We start from the raw sequence: 22007 nt of genomic DNA, 5'->3' as shown, positions 1-22007 counted from the left end.
ACAATTGTACCAGACATTGGTGAGGCCACATGTAAGGTGTAAGGTGTTCAGTTTTTGTAACCACATGATGCTGAGAGAAAGATGCCATGAAGCTAGATAGAATGCAGAGAAGATTTATGAGGATGTTCTAGACTCACACAGCGCAGGAACAGGCCCCTCAGCTCAACTCATCCACGTTGACCAAGATGCCCATCTAAACTAGACCCATTTGGCCTATATCCCTCTAAACCTTTCCGATCCATGTACCTGTCCAAATGTATTTTAAATGCTTTTATAGTACCTGTCTCAAAAATTCCTCTGGCAGTTCATTCCATTTACAAACCATATTATAAGTGAAAAAGGTACACAAAAATGCTGGAGAAACTTAGCGGGTGCAGCAGCATCTATGGAGCGAAGGAAATAGGCAACGTTTCAGGCCGAAACCCTAAGTTGCCTCTCAGGTTTGTATTAAATCTTGCCCCTCTTACCTTAATCATATATCCTCATGTTTTGGATTCCCCAACCCTGGATAAACTACTCTGTGAATTCACCTCATCTATTCCTCTTAAGATTTTATACACTTTTATAAGATCACCCCTTAGCTTGTTGCGCCCACATTTTCCCTCCCGTGGAATCCGTGGAGTGACAATATCTAAGCCTGGGCTGAGTGAAACTTACCTTATTTGAAACTAGGTCACTGAGACTGGTATAATCCCGTTTCAACCAGGTTTCAGTGAAATCTGCTTGTCTCGCTTAGATACTTCAGCATTCTGTGTTTATCTTCGGTTTAAACCAGCATCTGCAGTTCCTACACATTGAATTTATTTTGTGCTTTTGATAGTGTATGCTTTCCATGTTGCTTCAGCATGGATGTTCTTTGCCTTAATGGAATCAAGATCAATTGTAGCTCCTCAAAATTCCAATCTCCAATCACGTCAGAGAAGAGGTTCATACTAAAGCTATAAGGTAAAGGAGAAAACCACGCTTCAGCATTTTTGCCTGGATCATCACACTAAAATTCAACATGATTTAAATTTCTTCTCACCATGTTCTCTTCTATCAAAACTCTGATATGTTCATTTTCTCATACATGGCAATGTTCCTTCCTGGGACACATGTAAATTGAATATGTCAGCTCTGAAACAAATGGGATACTACAACTGAAACGTTATTAGTCAACATTATAAACACATGAAGTAACAAAAATTAAATTGTTTTTTATATATAATAAAAATATAATATATACAGTATCCTCCATAATGTTTGGGATTAAGACATGTGATTTTTTTTCTATAACACATCTCGAATTGTGGAGTACAGAGGCAAATAAATAAATGATGGGTCTGTACGTTCTCCCCGTGATCTGCATGTGTTTTCTCTAAGATATTTGAAGATCCCATGCAGATCTTGGGGAGAACGTACAGACAGCACCCATAGTCAGGATCGAACCCGGGCATCCGGCGCTGCCGCTTTGCCACCGTGACCGGCTTTCTTCTAAAACTTGCAGATACATTTGTGAAGATATTAGAGATTGGAAAGGAGTGCAGTAGATGAAGGGCATTAATGATTTTCTGTTGACAAGGTTTAGTTAAGCTTGTACTGGAAGTTGTCAGGTTACAACATGGTTCCATTACTTAAAACTATTCATCAGCCAAACTGTTCATGTCAGAAATGAACAAAAACAGTTAAAAAGAGATGATAACAGAAATAGCCGTAATGGGGAGAGAGCTGGTGTGAGAAGAATAGTTTCCAACTGGCCTCGCTGACCCAGTGAGTGAGCGAGTGTGTCTGCCAAGTGCTCACAGCTCCATTCGATTTGGCCCAGCCCCCAAATGTTGCAGCTTGGGGAAAGGAGATGGGGTGGGGAGAGAAGGTGTGCGGAAATATCCCATTCATATCTGTCAGAGGATACCTGAAACCTTGCGATAGTCAATAAATCCATCCCCACCCATCCCGTTGGTCTCCCAAACGCTCGCTTGTATGTACATGGTGTCCATAAGTCAGGCATTCATAAACTGGGCTGGACTTGTAAAATTGATTTTTCATGGTGTTTTCCTTACAACCACTCACATTGAATTGCAATTGGAGAAGGTCTCTCAGTCTGAGAGTACATATTAGATCCTGATTAGAGTCCTAGAAACTAATCTCTTTAATTTCTTAATTTCTATTATTTGGTGAAATGAGAAGATTTTCATGCTTGGTTAGACTGGGATCTGGGATGTCAGCTGGCTAATATTTAGGGTGCTTATGGGCACAATGAAGAAATATTCACTGTGCCTTGTTTACTGTACATTTAGTGAAATAAATGGCAGAGATCCAGACTAATCCTTAGGGATGACAACACAATTAATATAGTTTATTTTGGTTCCAAAGTTATTAATTTGACCTCCCATCTACACAACTACTATCTAAACTATTTGCCTGCCATCAAAGACTGAATGCTTTTTTTTATTTCCATAATCCATCTAAGCTTTATAAAAGTTTAAATACTTTCAGCTCTACTTACAATTATTATTTTCCACTTTGAGCATTTCAATCAAAATGTAATATCAGCAAGGGTTAAATCATATATTCACTGGAAAGCTTCTCACTGGTGAATAAAACTGTAGGGATGTAGAAAATTCCATAATGCATTTATTCAGTTATATTTTTGTGTTGAGGTTGGTACTATAATCTTTATATACTGTACATTATTCATAATGTAGATCAAGACCAATTATTTTTCTGTCATTCGTAATTCCTTAATTATCTATTTTGTTCTTGAAACAAATCAATTTTAAAAAATGCTCCAATTTATAATCTCAATGGAGTATTATCATTGCATCTTTTTTCTATACTTTGTGTAGACTTTTTATATATATGCTCATTTTGCCAGAATACAAAGTTCAAATATCTTAACACTTTCTGTTATAATGCTGATATTTGGTTAGTGTTTTTGATCACAGTTCAGATCAATCTCAGATTGTATTTAAATGGCAGAAAGAATAGAGTAAATAAAATCATGACTTCTTCTGCAATAAAACAAAAATTAAATTAAATGAGGAAGCAAAGCTATTTTCCTTAACACTACTGATCTATAGGTGTGATGAGTTACCCAGTGCAGTTAGCTGATGTTACCCCCATTTCAATTCTAAAGTACAAATTGAGTACGAATTAGTTCCTTATCAAAGTTCTCATTGATTGAAAAAAATATGCAAAACAGGTTCTTTGGCCCACACTGACCATGGATCATTCATTCAAATAAATTCTGTGTTATCCCACTTTCACATCAACTCACTAGGGACAATTTACAGAGGTTAATTAACCTACAAACCCACTTATATTTGGGATGTGGGAGGAAACCGGATGACCCGGAGGAAATCCATGTGGTCTCAGGGAGAACGTGCAAACTCTGCAGAAACAATACCCGAGGCCAGAATCGTGCCAAGGTATCTGATGCTGTGAGGCAGCAGCTCTACCAGCTCTGCTGCCCTAATATTTTGGAACTGTACACTTTTATTTTATGGTATCTTCAGGAGCACATAGAGAGCCTAATGTTAAATCTGGATATTTGGACCTCAAGATACTAAAGAACAATCAGCTCATCTTAAACATTTGGAAATTTAGATGGGAAACATTGATGTACAATGAAGGCTCAAATTACACTGAGCATGGAACAAGATAACATAAATAAAGCCCTGCAAGGATGAGAGAGTGTTAACGTACAGTTTTACAGACTTTTCTTGAAGCATCTATTGCAAATATTGTTGAGTATAAGCAGATTTTGGGGTCTGTCTCACAGAGTTCAGAGTCACCATTGTGAGTGAAACTGGGATGACTGGAATTTACAAAATATACATTTGACAGCTCTCGGTCCAAAGCTTGTAAAGGAAATGCAGTGTCTCAAATTAGAGACAAGCACATAGATTTCAGCCTCGCATGGAGGAACAGGTAGGGCCTGATACACAGAATGGAGGTCCAATGCTGTAAAAAAATCCACTGGAGTATTTATAAATAATGTGGAGCGCAGGAATGAGGTCTCTCCTGCTCAAACGTCCACAGGTGCCCAAAGGAAATAAATCCAGTTCTCTTTTTCAAAACAAACCCTAGCCAGAGCATTCCGCCATGTGTTGTACTGACTCTCACTCAGTCCCTTTCCACCTTTTCTCATCTCCCCTTGCTCAGTCCATGTGGAGAAGTTGCTGATGTTCACAAAACTGGATTTGATATTCACTTTGCTGGGGGGGTCGAGGAGGCTGCCTGTGGAACTCCAGAAGTGACGGCCACTCTCTGATCTCAGCAGAAAATCATTAGGAGTTTGTTTCCACCAATTTATGATTATTGCAGCAGGCTGGCGCTGTGCTATTCCCACTCCACGATGCTTGTCAGGCAGCAGGCTGCCCATTAATCACTGAAAACTCAGAGGACTGTTGCAGAATGACTGATGTCATAAAAGTCATCCATTTAATATGACATTTTTGAACTGATACAGCAGAGATAATCTCAACTGCAGCTGTGGGAACTGAGCACAGAACTGACTAGTGGCTATTCAATTTTAATTTTAATCATGTTAAGTTATATCTTATACAGTCTTTAAAATATATAACTATCACATTCTATTAGAATTTTCAACAGAAATTCTAATTATTATTAATGCAAACCCCTCATGTGCCTTGAAGCTTCTTTACTTCTGAGATCAATACATTATTACTGAGTAAAGGAAAGTTTTCCAGAGCATATTTCAAAGAATCCCGTCACACCAACCTATTGACAAAATATCTATCTTTTTCAACATCCACCTCTTTATTTCCTGGTCAGCTATTTTTTCAACTTGCTTCCTCTGAGAGCGTTAGTCAGCAGGATAACACTGCCTCAGTGAGGCTGTTGTCCCAATAAACTTAGTTTCCAGTCAACTTTCTCTTGCAGTGTCAACGGCTCAAGTTTTCCTCAGAGGATTGGGGATGAACCCTAACGAAGGATGATTACTCTTACTGTTGTAGAGCAGTGGACGTCCGAAATGTCAAATTATTTCATCAGATTGCAAGCTCAGATGTGCTATTGGTCATTGTCATTGCAGAACACAATTGATTAATTGATTGAAAGATACAGGATAGAAACAGGCCCTTCAGCCTTCAACTCCATTGATCACCCTTTCCTATTAATTCTATGTTTAAGAAGGAACTGCAGATGCTGGAAAAACGAAGGTAGGCTGGAGAAACTCAGCGGGTGAGGCAGCATCTATGGAGCAAAGGAAATGGGCAACGTTTAGGGCCGAAACCCTTCTTCAGTACGAAGAAGGGTATCGGCCCGAAACATTGCCTATTTCCTTCGCTCCCTATTAATTCTATGTTATCCCACATTTTTATTCACTCCCTACAACCTAGGGTCTATTTACAGAGACTAATTAACCTACAAACTTACACGTCTTTGGGCTGTGGGAGGAAACTGGAGTGGCTGGATGAAACCCACATGGTCACAGGGAGAATGGGCAAACTCTACACTGATTGCACCTGAGGTCAGGATTGAAGCCAGATCTCTGGCTCTAACATCTGTGCCACTGAACGATCCTTAGCAAGTCTTCAAAGTCCGTTGCAATTATTACTATCAAGGAATATAAATATGTGTAAATTATATAGTTATACTATAGCTACTGATGTCATTGTATCATTGCTCCTCTTGCACCTTGCAGTTGATAATACATTGAGATTATTTTCCTAATCTTCTGCTAAAGGCAGATAAATCGCCAGGCCCTGACGGATTGCTCGCTAGCGTTTTAAAGGAAGTGGCGGCAGAGATAATGGTCCCATCACTAAACTCCAGGAGGCTATCAGATGAGAAAATGGAGAAAAACTGAAGGCAATGAACCATCAGACTGGTAAATGAACAGCTATTATTGGCAAGACCCTAGAATCATTAATCAATGAGGAAATAGTAAATCGTTTAAGAAAGCAGAATATAATTAAATGTAGTCATCAAGATTTTAAAAAAAAGGCAAATCATATTTGATGAATTTGCTCAAATCTTTTGTTTTGAGCAAGAGAGCTGTTGATTTATTTTGGGCAGTTTGCGGACAGGCCAAGGACAAGTGAGCAAGAGAAGCCTCGTTCCCGGGGTACAAATTTTGTCTTTTACTGCTTCTAAGGCCATTAAGTAGTAGTTTCCTTTTGCAGGCCGGCATAACGCTGCATTTCCCAGCCAGCACCAGGACATTGTTGAACCTCGAGTCCTGTCTGTAGTGGCCATTTGGCTTTTCTTAGTGAGTTATAAATTATGGCATTTGCCTTTAAATTTTGTCTGCCTGTAATTATGTGGGTGTAATTTATTACTTAATTGGAGGCATGTTTGCTGCTGGGATTCTTGTGCAGAAACTTGTAGTTTTTTTAGTTTTAGTTCGGAAGAAGCATGGCATAGCTTTCGACAATTTTTGCAGCTTTCTAACTTGTCAAGGGTTTCTAACATTTTGGAGCCACATGCTGGTGTTTGACTATAAGTAAGATTAAAATGTAGAAGAAGTTTTGATGAATATCTTACTGTTTCACCACAACAATAAAAAAACTATTAATCAAGAGACTATGTTTTGAAGATTTATCTTTGGACGGGGAGAGCTCCCATGCGTAAACGACGCTATCTCCTTACCCACTTGTCTTCTCATGGTGGCTAAGGGTAGAAATCCCTTGAATGATATAATAATCTGCTATGTCTCTAACCATGACAAAAGAGCAGAATTGGGTAATTCTACCCATCTAGTCAACTCTGTCACTTGATCATGGCTGATTTTACTCTCTCAAACCCATTCTCCCGCCTTCTCCCAGTAACCTTTGACGTCTTTACTAATCAAGAACCTATCAATCTCTGCTTCAATTTCAATGGCCTCCACTGCCATAAGTGGCAATGAACTTCACAATTCATTGCCACCGTCTGGTTAAAGAAATCCCACCTCATCTTCTTACAGGTTGGTACACCACTGAATTTTCCTGCCTCCTGCAAAAGCAACCCAAGTAGGCAGCACCTGGACTTTGTGTAGGAAAGAACTACAGATGCTGGTTTAAATCGTAGATAGACACAAAATGCTGAAGTAACCAAGCGGGACAAGCAGCGTCTCTGGAGAGAAGGAATGGGTGATGTTTCGGGTCGAGACCCTTCTTCTGAAGTGAACCCTACTGTCTCGTCCGGAAACATCACCCATTCCTTCTCTCCAGCGATGCTACCTGTCCAGCTGAGTTGCTCCAGCATTTTTGATGTATCAGCTTGAAACGATGCTTCTTTAAGTGAGCGTCAGGGGCGCAATGAGGGCACGATCTCAGCTTGTGCCGCAGAAATTCACGCTTCTCTGAAAACGCGCTTCGCTATAAAAGAGAAGACAGTGGACAGGAGAGGAAGGCAGAGGATTAGTTGCCAGATCGAGAGAAAGCAACCTCTGGATTTCATGCGGGTTAGAACTGCGAGGGAGAGCTGAGTGGAGAACGATTGTACTGGTTTCCCAATCCCACCGGGCGATGAAAGGCAATCCGGGAAATGACAAGTGTGAAGGTTGGAAACTATCAACAGTCTGCACGTTGTTTAGCTCAAAGATCCTATAGCGGATCTTTGGTTTAGCTTCACCGAGGCATTGTTTTTGCAGTTTTCATCCATTTTTTGTTTAATGAGCGCGAAATTGTACTGTACTTGCATTAAGAGTTCAAAAAAGGTTGGTGTTGAAACGAGTGCACGCTCCAGTAGAGGATAATGAAGAGAGGGTGGAGAATAGAGAGAAGAGCGACACAAGGAACTGCAGATGTTGGAATCGAGTAAAACGCAAAAGTGCTGGAGTAACCCAGCAGATTAGACATCCCTGGAGGACGTGCATAAGCGATGTTTCGGACATTCTTCCGTCTGAAGTAGGGACCCGACTTGTGGAACAGGGATAAATTAGCAACAATCCCTAGTTACAATGAGCCTTGGCTGATTAAACAAATATCCAGCGCACTTCTGAAGCATATTGTCAAACAGGAACAAAATTACCTCGGTCATATAACCAGGTATCGGGACAGATGACCAACAGCTTGGTCAAAAAATGTAGGTTTTAAAGATGGTCTTAAAAGAGTAAAGAGCATCAGAGAAGCGGGGAGAGGGTTGGATGGATGTTCCCATGCGAAAAACTTGGCAGCAGTTGAATGTGTTGATACTCAGGTAGAGGGTATTGGGCAAAAATATGTCGAGTCGTGGGGCCACGGAGGCGCTTCAAAACAAACTTGAAACTGAAACATTGCTCAGCGCAGAGCTTGTCCGAGTTAGTTAGCACAGGCTGCTGTGAAGATGGTGAATGGACACTGGGGATCAAGTTTAGGATGTCCTCCCGCGGGAAACAGAATGAGAGAGAATGGCCAAGAGTGCATAACAGCAGTCTCAAGCTGCAGACATAGATATCTGGCGGCAGCAGCTGATGGACAGAGGAGGTCCTATAGATGACTACGATGTAAGACTCAAAACCCGGCCTCGGGTTAAACATGAAACCAAAGTGAGTATAGGTTTGTTTCAGTGTTGCAAGGATATTCCGTGACAGAGGTAAACAATGCGGACCTGCAGGCGGCCTTCACCCATGAAAGAGTCACGTTGAAATGATCTGGAAAGAGTGTTCATAATTGTTAACATCCCGGGAAAGGCAGGAGGTTAGGGTGTGCAAGCAGGTGATATAAATAATCGATTATGTGTTTGTTTGATTGAAAAATTGAAAGATACATTATGAAAACAAGTTTTTAGCCAATGGAGTATACGTACTGGTCATAGATCACCTGTTCACATCAGTTCTATGTTATTCCCACTTTTGCACCCTACTATTCTGGGTGATAAAACAATTGGACATTATGAGCAAAACAATTTCACATAATGTCATAAGATTTTAAGCATTAAAACTCTTCTCTCTTCTGCAGGGTGATGAAAAATACTGAGACTGAGAAAGGCTGATATTTTTGAAAGAAAATGAGTGTATTAATGGTACTTATTCTCCTGGTCTACATTGCCGGTAAGAGCTCTCTGTGAGAAAACAGTCTCATTATAGGATCCTTACTTTTTTGGCATTAGGTAGTATCAAAATGTGAAACTACATCATATGAAAGACAAACGATGAAAATAAGCATTGCATGTTCACGATATATAATTTGTGGTGTTGTTCATGATTACAAATGATGACAAATTAGATGGTTGTGGAACTGGGTTTCATTACAATAAAGATTTGATTAAAAGCAAGAGTGTGTCAGGAGGATATGGGAACTGGGAAGGGGGAGAGAGAGAGGGGGAGAAAGCAAGGGTTACTTGAGGTTAGAGAAGTCAATATTCATACCGCTGGGGTGTGAAGAAGCAACGTGTCAGCTTGTTCGTGATCATAATGAGCTTATTTTTTAAATGTTCAGCTTTTCAATTAATTTTTAAAGTTCACTTGATTTTGCTGGAACTACATCAGTGAATATTTTTCATCCCAATATATTCTGAAATTGAACGGTAGTATAGCATAAAATGTTTTAGTAATATTGCAGAAGATTACAAAATGTAGGCATGTTTTATAGTAGCTGAGAAGAAATGTGTTTCATTCACAGAAAGAAATGATGAAATGAACGTATTTGTTGTGCTTTCCCTTTTTTGATATGCCAAGTATTTTACTTTGTATCTTATGCAGCCTTGTAAGAAGTGTCCACTCCTCAGCTTTTTCTTCTCTGCAAATTCATATTTCTTCTCTGCAAATTCGTTCCTTTGCCTGAACAGGGACATTTTTGCAATTTCAGGATTGTCAATAGTTTGCAATGAATACGGTGAAAAGTGCTTCGCAGAATTGCTGGAATGAAACATTGTATTCTGCATAGAATGTTAAGGAGACATAACTTACCTAAATAATAAAGTGAAAGATGTATTGCACACAATAATTTGCTTTTTAACCTACCATAGAACACACCTCTATATCAAAATTGTGCAAAGGAGTTGGATTTTTAACGCTGTGACCATGTTCAGTAAGATGTTGCATACTTCACCTCTCTTCATTATCCACATTGGTTAAAGGATGTGATGGTGAAGACATCAACATTAGGAGAGTCTTAATTAATCCAAGGAGTTACCATACAAGATAGCATCAGCTCACTTGCCACTCTTTGAGCTACCATAGTAGAAGCTTTTATATTGGCGCCCAGCACCTATAGATGCCTATAATTGCAGCCATCCAAAATAACATTATTTATGATGTACACTGAGCTGTTTACAATACTGCATTGTAATATGAAAGAGAATATCTTGCTTTGTCTATATCCTTCCCATTTTACCTGGTGTTGAGGAACCCGGTCAACTGCAAGACCTTCGGAGATGTTGAGAAAATGGTCCAGAACCTTGTTCATCTTTTATTTTTATTGGCTGAGGTGGAATAGCTATACCTAACTTGGCAAAAATTCAATGCCTGACGCGCATTCGCCATTGGGGTAGATTATACTATTGGGGTAGATTACACAAGCATCCACAAAACAAAGCATCAGTTGGACATCTGGAACTTTACAAGGGTGGCTTGAAAAAAATCAGATGGAATCAGAAGTAGCAATGCTGGAAATTCTGTGAGCATGCATTGGTTTAAGTTGCAGGCTTCAGTTGAGTACCAATGCATGAGTATTTCTCAGATGTGTATCCACTGTTCAGATTGATATGTACCAATGGGGAGAAATTTAATGACTGATGAAATTAAATTTCTGATTGCAGTAGAATTTCATTACAAATAACCACCTGCTGCATTCCTAATTTGTTTTCTCCTAAGTAAGATCCAAAGTTCATAAAATAATCATAAAATCCTAATCATTAAAAAAATAAACTGATGAAAGGGCAGCACAGTGGAGCTGCTATCCCACAGTGCCAGAGAGTTGGGTTCGAAGCTGACCCCGGATGCTGTCTGTGTGGAGTTTGCACGTTCTCTCTTGTGACCATGTGGGTTTCCTCCGGGTGCTCCAATCTCCTCCCACATCCCACAGATATACAGGTCTGTGAATTGCACTTGGCCTCTGTGAATTGCACCAAGTGTGCAGGGAATGGATGCGAAAGTGGAATAACAGAACTGGTGTGAATGGGTGATGGATGGTTGGAGTGGACTCGGTGTGCCGAGACGCCTGTTTCCAAGCTGTATCTCTAAACTAAACTAAACTAATAAAGGATATGGTTAAGGATACAGTCTGTCTCTATGTGCAATTATTGCTTCCCTTAAGGCAGAATACAAATAATTTTGTTTTAACAAGCTCGGTATTGGAAATGGTGTACATCAAGTTCCTCCTGCAGATCATTTCTTACTTGGAATTAGAACATATTGTTACAAGGGTATTGTTGATTATAGATTTGTGTTGTCAATGTGCACACTGCTCAGTAATGCCATTCCCCTGTTTTGCACATGTCATTATATTTACTAATGTGTTTATATGTGTTTGTAATTACTGAATGCCAACTGATTAATTGTGAGCTTCATGCAACCAAGGAATTTTACTGGATACTGGTGTATATGACAACAAACATATCTGAACCTGAAACAAAAAACACTGGTGAATCTTCTAAACAGTGGACCTATCTGTTCTTCTGCTGTTGCAAAAAGCAGGTTGTGCTCAACTAAAAATTCAAGCATATTTTTCTGCTTAAATTACCTTCTGCTAAAGTTCCAAAACTATTAAAACTGCAGTTTGTTCTCAAACACAATCACTCTCAATTCCTCCACCTTTAGTGTGAGTTTAAAGTCTCTTGCACCCATGTGCCTGATGGAAATGTCAGTACACAAACTGAACAAATGCATATTCACTTATTTTCACATTCACAAGTTGTAGGAGTAGAATTAGGCCATTCAGCCCATCGAGTCTATTCCGCCATTCAATCATAGTTGATCTCTGCCTGCTAATCCCATTTTCCTGCCTTCTTCCCATGACACCTGTTCTAATCAAGAATTTGTCTATCTGTGCCTTAAAAATATCCACTGATGGCCTCCACAGCCTTCTATGGCAATGAGTTCCACAGATTAACTACCTTCTGACTAAAGAAGTTCCTCCTCCCCACCTTTCTAAAAGAGCACCCTTTAATTTTGAGTCTTTGCCCTCTGGTCCTAAACTCTCCCACCAGTGGAAACATTCTTTCCACATCCACTCTATCTATGCCTATCATCATTCTGTAAGTTTCATGAGGGCGCCCTCAACCTTCAAAAACTCCAGTGAGTAAAGGCCCAGTGTCAAGCGCTCATCTTATGCTAACCCACTCATCCTGGAATCATTCTTGTAAACCTCCTCTGGTCTCTCTCCAGAGCCAGCACATCCTTCCTTAGATATCGGGCCCAGATTTGCTCACAGTACTCCAAATGTAGCCTGACCAGTGCCTTCTGAAGCCTCAGCATTACATCTCTGTTTTTGTATTCTAGTCCTCTTGATAGAAATGCTAGCATTGAATTAGCTTTCCTTACTACTGATTTGACTTGTAAATTAACTTTTTGGGAGTCCTTTGCACCTCCGATTTCTGTATTTTCTCTCCATTTAGAAAATAATCTATGCCTTTACTCTTATTACCAAATTGCATGACTCCTCACTTTGCTACACTGAATTTTAGCTGCCACTTCTTTGCCCACTCTACTAACCTGTCCAATTCCTTGCAGAGTCCTATCTTCCTCTACACTGCCTGCCCCTCCTCCTAGCTTAGCGTCATCTGCAAACTAGGCCACAAAGCCTTCAGTCCCCTTATCCAAATCATTAATATACAACGTGTGGAGAAGCGGCCCCAGCACCGACCCTTGCGGTACTCCATGTCACTGGCAGCCAACCTGAAAAAGCATTATTCATAGCAACTCTTTGCCTTCTGCCAGCCAGCCCGCTATCCATGCTAGTATCTTCCCTTCAATGCCATGGGCTCTTATCTTCCCTAGCAGCCTGACATGCGGTACCTTATTGAAAATATTGGTAAACAACATCTACCCCTCTGCCTGTCCTGCTATTAACTACCTCAAAGAACTCCAGCAGAAGTTCTGTGACTTTTTGAATGAGATATCCCATGATACAGGTACAACATTCTCCATATGAGCAGTGTATTTTAGTTTTAATGCTTCAGTCAGATATAGATAAAATAATTTTGCCACATTTCCTTTTGCAGGTTAATGTTGCTGAGTATACAGACGTTATCTGATGAAACTAAATGTAAATTACAGATTTCCATGAACATACACGTGAACATAGATATTTGGCATTTGATTTCAGTCGGTAGCCAACTGTGCTTTAATACTCGAGTTCTGGATTTTTCGTGAAATTCAGTGTGGAGAAAGATAAAATATAATAAATGTCTTGCATTAATATCTGTACTTGCTGAATAATCTTACAGCAGGTAAAATAAAGGTGAAATTGGACATCTCCATGTAAGGAAATGGTATTTATTAATGCACAAAGGTCTATATACATGAGGAAACAGATTGATGCAGGTTTACAAATGCTGGAGTAACTCAGTAGATTCAGCAGCATCTCTGGGGAACATAAATATGTAGCATTTCTGCTTGAGACCCTTCTTCACACTGAATTCAGAAGAAAGGTCCCAATCCAAAATGTCACCTATCCATGTTCTCCAGAGATGTTGCCTGACCGACGGAGTTACTCCAGCATGGGTGCTCAAGACTCCATTTCCCATATCAAAAGTGATGGAATTGAGAGTGATTGTGGTTGAGAATAAATTGCAGGCTTAAATTAACAATGCCTCAGATATACTTTATGGATTTCGGGGATTGGTAATTTCAATGTTTAAAGTGTTTTAAAGGTTTAATTCAAGAATTTGAATCTTTTAGTGTTGCAATATCTGCCGTTTGAGTTTTTTTAAGCCTTTCAAAACTATTTTCATTACTATGGCCCAAAATGTATCATATAAGATTCTAGCATAGTCTGCTCTTATGCTATATGCCACTGCTAACAAATTGTGCATCTGTTTTATAACCATGGATAGGAAAGGTTCAGAGGGATTTGGGTCAAATGTAGGCAAATCGCATTGGCTTAGATGGTGCATCTTGGTCAGCATGGACAAGATGGGCCGAAGAGCCTGATTCCATGCCATATGCCTCTATTTACTTGTCCTGCTATCTTTAAGGATTTGTGGACGTACGTGGTTCATGATTTTCTGCTCCATGTGCTCCCATTTAATGCATAGTCAAATTTAATGCTTTCTTACACCTTTCATAGAAACATAGAAACATAGAAAATAGGTGCAGGAGTAGGCCATTCGACCCTTCGAGCCTGCACCGCCATTCAATATGATCATGGCTGATCATATAGATCACATAATGATACTGTGACTTAAAATCCATTTGTCTGCCCTATTGCCCAAGTCATCCATGTCTTCCTGAAGTCAATCACATGGCAAGTTCCCTTTGGGAGGAATGCCAAAGGTATGTCTGAACACCCTCACATCAGTCTGAAGAAGGGTCTCGACCCGAAACCTCACCTATTCCTTCGCTCCATGGATGCTGCCTCACCCGCTGAGTTTCTCCAGCATTTTTGTCTACCTTCTGAACACTTTTTATCTTTTTTGGAACTCGGCAGTGGTCTTCACCGACATAACATCCAGAGCATTGTTTTATTTTCCTTTATTTCATTTTGTCTCTCACTTTCTCCCTCCTTTTTTTTTCATTTTGCTGCTTTTTTCCCATCTATTACCTACTTTGGCGCAGCAGGACAGCCAGATATCCCAGATAAATCCCACAGAAAATCACAGCGGATAATTGGGAAAATAAAAGCACAAGTGTAAGGTCAGGTGTGAAACACCGGCAGCATTACCACCCTGTGCCATTGAGTTGCCAGTATTCTATCTAATATTGTTTACTATTTTCCTTTATGAACAAAATACAAATGCACAAATGATAAATACATCAAACTAAGGTGAAAATAATAATAATAATAATAATAATAATAATAATAATAATAATAATAAATTTTATTTTTGGGTGCCTTTCAGGAATCTCAAGGACACCTTACAGAGATTAACAGGAATAAAAAACATATAATCAGAATAAAATCTATATTACTAAAACTCTGTTCTTGACCGGTTTTGGCTTTCTGTGCTGCGGTTTCCGAGAGTACGCCGCCACCTACGGCCGTCATTTTTGGCCACCTCGCTCAGAGCCCCCCTCCGCCGCATGTGTGCCGAGGATTTTTCCCGTCGATGAAAATTGACAGAGATATTAATGTTTTTACAAAATTCCCCATTCTCTCTGCTGCCCCTGCTGGAGGGACTATAAAACCAGGAAGTGGTGTGCCTCAATCAGTCTCTGCAAGTGGTGTGCCTCAATCAGTCTCTGCAAGTGGTGTGCCTCAATCAGAGCTTTGAATGACACTGACAAACGTCTACAGCACTGCGAGTACCCTTAATTTGGTTTGAAAATGAAAATATGGTGAGAGGTAAAAAAAGCACTGCCTGCAAATGGTTATTTGGGTTTGGGTTGAAGTAAAAAGGCGCTCTCCCCCCCCCCCCCCCCCCTCTCTCTCTCTCCCCCCCCCCCCCCTCTACTCTCCCCCCCCCCCCCCCCTCTCGTCCATCTCCTCTCTCCCCCTTCTCCTTCCCTCCCCCCTCTCCTCCCCCCCTCCCTCTCCCCCCTCCCTCCTCTCCCCCCTCCCTCTCCTCTCCCCCCTCCCCCCCCCTCCTCTCCTCTCCTCCCCCCCCCCCCTCTCTCCGCCGGCCTGGAGCTCCCAGGCTCCCGATGTTGAAATCGGCGCCGCTCCGCTCCGCAGACCCGCAGCCCGGAGGTGTCGAACACGGCGGACACAGCTCACCGGAGCTCCAGCGTGTCGATCCAGCGTGGCGACCCAGGCAAGGCATCGCCCGCTCCGCTCCGCGACAGCGCCCCAGCGCTGCGCCGCCACTGAGGCCGACGTGCTGGGCGGTCCCCGCCAGGAAATGGCGCTCCAAGCCCGCTGGTAGGCCACAAGGACGGGTCGACGGGCAGCCCGGAGAAAAAGCTGCCTCACCGACCAGGTAGGGACCTAGAAGTAAAATTGCCCCCTACCCCCCACATTAAAAAGTCCATTTCTCCAACGGACGAAACACAGGACTTACTAAAAACTTTTTAAAAAAGCGAAGTAAACGGACGGCTGCTGGTTAGCAGCCGCTCCCCAAGATGGCTCCTCCTCCTTGGGAATGTAACCCAATTTTTAGAAAAACATTTAATATCGTGATCAAACATCCTATTTGAGAGGTCAGATCCAGGGCTTATATAACTATGATTGCCAATGCTCGAGCATAGGAACAAGGCTTGACCTCCTTTGACATACCAGCCTCGGCCAGTTTACAGACCCTCTTGCTACACAGTCATGCATCGGGTTAACGGCCATGGAAAAGAGACTTTGGTACTAAAAAAAAGCATTATCATAGCCGGCTGATGATAAAACAGCAGAACACATTGTTCTCTCATGTGCTGTTAAGCAAAGAAGAAGCAATCATCAAGATCTAAATACCTAGACCTCAATTTCAGTCTGATTTTAAATTACTTATTATACATTATTTTGAATAACTATTATTTATCTGTTTATATTCACAGGGCACAACATTGAATCAACAACCCTTTCACCAACTGGAGGATTGAATGACATTATTGAAGATACAACGTCTCTTGCATTTGGGGCATCAGTTATCATAATTATCACCGTTCTGTTATCAGGAACTGCCTATTTGTGCTTCTTGAAGTACATCTGCTCAGGATGTTGCAGATGTACTCGGGTCAATCCTGCAACAAGACAAGACCCATGCAAAACAGAGGAGCAGGTGTAATGATTTTGTGCAAGAGGTGAAAATAGCCATTAAAAAAACTGTTGCAAAAGTTGGAAAATGAAATAAATTAATCAACATTATAATCTTACTCCTTCCTCTTTTCTCTAAAACACTAGGTTGTCAGTTTTACATAGGACATTAAGAAGTGAAACCCTCATATACAATGATGAAGGAAGAACACTCAAACAAGATAAAAATAATAGAAAAAAAATTAGCAAGGAATGGGACCCGAAACATCACCCATTACTTCTCTCCAGAGATGCTGCCTGTCCCGCTGAGTTACTCCAGCATTTTGTGCCCATTTATGAATCATGGGTCCTTCAGCCTAGGAGGCCATTCAAACTGTTGTCCTCATTTTGCCTATATAAAAATAGTTGACCAAATATCTTTCCTCCGTAAACCTGCAAATATATCCTCTCCATTTGGATTAGGAATTTCCTTTCGAAATCTACAGTTGCATCTGCACCCTTTGCTCTCTAACAATCTAATTTGTTGCTCGCTAGAGAATCTCAAATGATCTCTATCATGGTTCTTTTCCCATTGGTTTTATGTCAATTTCCCTTGATTCATCGGTTAATTGATTTCTAGAAGTTTTTAATCCTTCTTATATTGTTGCACCTGTTGAACGTTTCCTGCACATGGAAGTCTATTTCTACAACATATTAAATCAGCTTATGCGTTCAATGAAAACACACAAATCAGGTGCAATTTCCTCAGGTTTTAAGGACAGAAACAGAACACTACAAACCTGTTTTTTTTTGCAGTTGGGGAAAATGACAAAGATTTGGGGGAAACTTGCCCATCTATAAAGAAGCAGTTACATTTTTCTCTAGACATTGCTTCATGCAGTAATGGTCAATGCTTCAAGTATTTATTTCTGCACACCCATTTCATTTAACAGAAAATATACCCGTGGGAATTTGTAAAATTCAATTCAATTCAATTCAACTTTAATGTCATCGCACAAATACAAGTATGAGTACAACGAAATGCAGTTTTGCCACAGTCCGTAGTAGTTGTGCATAAAGAAATAAAAAAATAGTAAGAGAGAAGATACAGAATAATCAAAAAATACAGAATAATTGAACAATGGGGACGGAGGGACCGGAGAAATCTATCGGCGGGACTCCGAGTTCAGCAGTGTGATTGTATTGTTGTAGAAGCTGTTCCTCATCCTACTAGTACGTGACCTGAGGCTCCTGTACCGCCTCCCTGATGGGAGGAGGGCAAACAGTCCATGGTTGGGGTGTGAGGGGTCTTTGATGATCTTCCCAGCCCGTCTCAGACACCGTTTTCGGTGGAGGGCATCCATGGCAGGGAGCGGGGCTTTAAATAAAATCTAATGTTTTGAGTTTACAGTCACCTTATGCTATTTTTTCAATTTCCTTTAATTGACTTATTCAGGTGTTTTTTTTATGATACCTATTTCTATACAGCATGTTAATTGTAATTTTTTAATTCATAAGCAGTTACTTTATTCTTGTGCATGATTTTTAAAAAACCTTGAGGGGAAATTAGTCATGGAAATTAGTTAATGTTCTGCGCATTTTTCAAACAGAGAAAAAAGTTAAATTTCACGTGACTGTAGAACAGAATCCATGCCATGTGTTTTTCAGAACAGCTTTTATTTTTCCGGCGTCAATGCTCTTGGCTGAGCAAACTTGTTAAAGTGAGGCATGAGGGCCAAATTTAGATGAGTCCACAGGCATCTGTGTTTGGTGCTATTAATGCAAGTTAAATTTCTCATGGAGTTTGCAGCACTTTTTTGCCTGTTCAGAGTATTTTATCAGCAATTATCCATTAATCAGGCTTAGATATCAACAAGGGGGGAGAATTATTCCATGCACAATAATGGTGTGGATGGGGATAGAACTTCCAGCTGGTTCAGTTGATCTATTCAATGATACGTACATTCAATGATACTTGCTTTCCACTCTGTTGCCGAATGAGCTATTTGTTATCATATTATTTTCTGTCTGTCGTATGCATTGGAAAATTTCCAGAAATGCATTTACAGCTTATTTATTATCTTATCTTTTGATGCAGTCTCAGAACCTTGTGAGCTCAGGACTGCACATGAATACAATCTAATTAAGGCACACTGAATATTTTCCTCTATATTTGCTGAGCTAACATTAGAAGATACCTTTCTCCTTATCGGACATCCTTTTATCTCCTTTTTCATCTCAAGCCTTTTACTTATTCCACCCATCTGCGCATCAAATCTCTCTCACCTACATCCACCTATCGCTTGCCAGGTTGGTCCGACCGCCATTTCTCTTTTGCAGCTTTCTCCCCCCTGCTCTCGGCTGTCCTAAGAAGGATCCTAACCAAAAATGTCACTTGTCTATTTCCCTGCCCAGATGCTGCCTGATCTGCTGAGTCCCTCCAGCACTTTCTGTTTTGCTCAAGAATCTGGCACCTGCGGGGATTTTTTTGTGTCTCCGTGAGAAGTTGCTTATTTTTAAATCTCTGCATTGGTTTGTCAACACTAAGGATTTTTTGGCTATACATCATTTAAAATTTTCAGACATTATAACATTGACCAGACAGATAGTATTCAAGAATCTACGATCATGATCACCTACAACCACACATGATGGAAAAGCCGCAAAATCTTTCAAAGTGCAACCCAGTGGTGTCTATGGCAGCCAACTCCACTCATGAAGCAGTAGCTAGTCTGCTCTTGGAACCCAAGAGAAAAATTATTAAAACAGTTTTGTTCATTCATTAAGAAACAAATTGGTGGAACTGAATGTATCATGCAATGGTGTCCCTAAGGGAACTTGGGGTTGGCAGTTAAGAATATGTTCAAAATCTGTACAAATGTGTAATTTGAAATAATGGTAAATATTGGGAAAGGTAATAACAGAGTGAAGGAAGGCATGAGCAGGTTGCTGGAATGGATGGAACTCTAAACAACTCTTCTAACGTGAAGAACTTTGTCAAATGCCTTATTGAAATCCACAGACAATGTCCACTGCCCAACTCGCCTCATAAATCTCAATCACGTTCATAAAACATGACCTGCCGTAGACAATCTGCCTACTAACTCTCCCTAATTATCCCATTCTCTGCCATGTAACTATGACATGCATCCACTGTGGTAACATCAAAAATGCCACAGATAATTGGTGATAGCAAGTTCCCATGAAATGCAATGAGACAATAAAAGATCACGGTTTCATGTGAAATGCTTGAAGGATAGCAGTAAGCCAGGGCACTAGGGATAACCGCTGTACCTTTCTTCAAAAAAGTGGCACATGCCACTGAGATAGGAAACAAAACATGACACTCCCTCGATCGGAGTTTTATTTGAAACTTTGGATCCCATGTTCACACGGGAGGGCTGGTCCCTGAATGCAATATTCCACCTCTCCACCAATTCCAATATTGGTGGCCAGTGTGGGGGGGGAGGGGTTCTGGAGCGCTAGTATGGGTGTTGTGGGCCAAAGGAACATGTTTCCAGAGGGCTAGTGTGGACATTATGGGCCGAATGGATTCTTGGGCTGGCAGCTCAGTCACTCAAGCCTAGTTGGCTGGCAGCTCAATCACTCAGGCCTGGTGAGCTGACAGCTCAGTCACTCAGGGCTGGTGGGCTGGCAGATCAGTCACTCAGGGCTGGTGGGCTGGCAGATCAGTCACTCAGGGCTGGTGGGCTGGCAGATCAGTCACTCAGGGCTGGTGGGCTGGCAGATCAATCACTCAGGGCTGGCAGTTCACTCACGGCTATTCCTTGAAATTCCATTTCAAGCAGAGTGCAGGCCACCACATTCGGTTTCATAGCCTTTCAGGCAGAGTGCAGGACACCAAATTGCCAAACAACTCATTGCATTGTCATTAAGAGCTAAATAATCATTTATTGCAAGTACATTGCAAACTCACAGTTCAGTTGATTCACAGCTCAGAATCACAGTTGTGGACTCTCCCTCACGATCTTCCAGAGTAACTGACTCGCGTCCAGGCATCCGGGGTTTTATAGTCCTGCACCCCCCCACCCCCCCTGGAAGGGGCATTACCTTAATCGTGGTGATTGACAGGCAAGAGGACCAATCAGCTGATCTCAAGATCTTTTAAACACTCATAACTTTTTTATTTTTGAACGATCCGAAACATCCTCGGGGCTGCCTCAGTGGAGGAGGACTGTGTGTAAGATGGCCAAAAATCAAAGCGATATATGGTAGGGTGTTTTTCTAAAATCAATATACAGTGCAGACAGGAAGTGGTCAAGACTTTTAGTTATATAGATATCTGAAGTGGAACAAATCTACAATCTTCTGATTCAGAACGGAAAGTGTTATCAATTGTGATACAGCAAACAGAATTAGACGTTTGGTTGAACTCTACGAATGTTTACAATTCTGTTACTTCTGGTATACAACCACTCCACTAATAGAAAACAGATCCTCCTTATTTACTCCCATAAACCTTTCCATAATTTTCATTTCTGATAAGCACTCACTTAATTTCTGTCTCAGAACTTTGCTCTGAGGAGAACAATCTCAGTTACTGCCCTTTCAACAAACTGTAGAAGTGCCTCATTTCTGCTAATTATTTAGTCAATCTCCTTTCAATTCTTTCCAGTTCCTTGATATCTTTCCAAAGTGCGTAGAACTGGACATGACATTCTAGGCAAGCCCTAGCCACTAATCTTTGAAGATTTTGTGTTGCTCCCTTGATTTTATAAAGCCATTTGTGCTAGTTTCTGTAAAAGCAGTTTGGGCTTGCAGGCAGTTCTACCGACACAATCCATTCATTGACTGTCTACCTGTTTGTGATTGCTGGACATGTGAGAATTTCAGAGGCACTTAAGCAGAAACAATACTTCTCACAAAGAGGAACTCTTTTGCTGCTGCTGGGAGGAAATTTCGAAGAGAAGTGGCAGGTCAGAACAGCAGATCAGGCAATGGACCTGGGATGATGGGATTGTCCAAAAAGGGGTAAATAAGTATGTTTAGTTTATACTCTTCAAGGTTCTGGAAGGAATACCACATTCTGACACATTCTGGAAGGAATACCTGCTTATGTCTCCATACCTAGGAGAAAATGACTTGTTCAGCAATCAGGATAAACAGAAAAATACATTTAGCACCACTCAATGAGTCATACAGCATGGAAACAGGCCCTTCAACCCAACTCATCCATGCCAACCAAGATGCCCCATCGAAGCAAGTACCATTTGCCTGCATTTGGCCCATATCTCTCTAAATCTTTCCTATCCAAGTATCTATCTGTGTCCATTAAATGTTGTTATTGTACCTGCCTCAACTACTTCCTTTTGCTGCTCA

General features: G+C 40.9%; 1 long non-coding RNA gene across 1 annotated transcript; it reads left to right on the top strand.

Annotated features, from left to right (window-relative positions):
- Window positions 1-6203: 6203 nt before the first annotated feature.
- On the top strand, window positions 6204-16886 carry LOC129698241 (uncharacterized). The gene is made up of 3 exons (XR_008723652.1): window positions 6204-7488; window positions 8868-8959; window positions 16490-16886. It is a non-coding gene; the product is annotated as an uncharacterized LOC129698241 (long non-coding RNA).
- The last annotated feature ends 5121 nt before the right edge of the window (window positions 16887-22007 follow it).

This window comes from Leucoraja erinacea, chromosome 6 (genome assembly GCF_028641065.1).
Source record: "Leucoraja erinacea ecotype New England chromosome 6, Leri_hhj_1, whole genome shotgun sequence".
Taxonomy (NCBI): domain Eukaryota; kingdom Metazoa; phylum Chordata; class Chondrichthyes; order Rajiformes; family Rajidae; genus Leucoraja; species Leucoraja erinaceus.
This window is presented reverse-complemented; position numbering and strand designations above follow the sequence as displayed.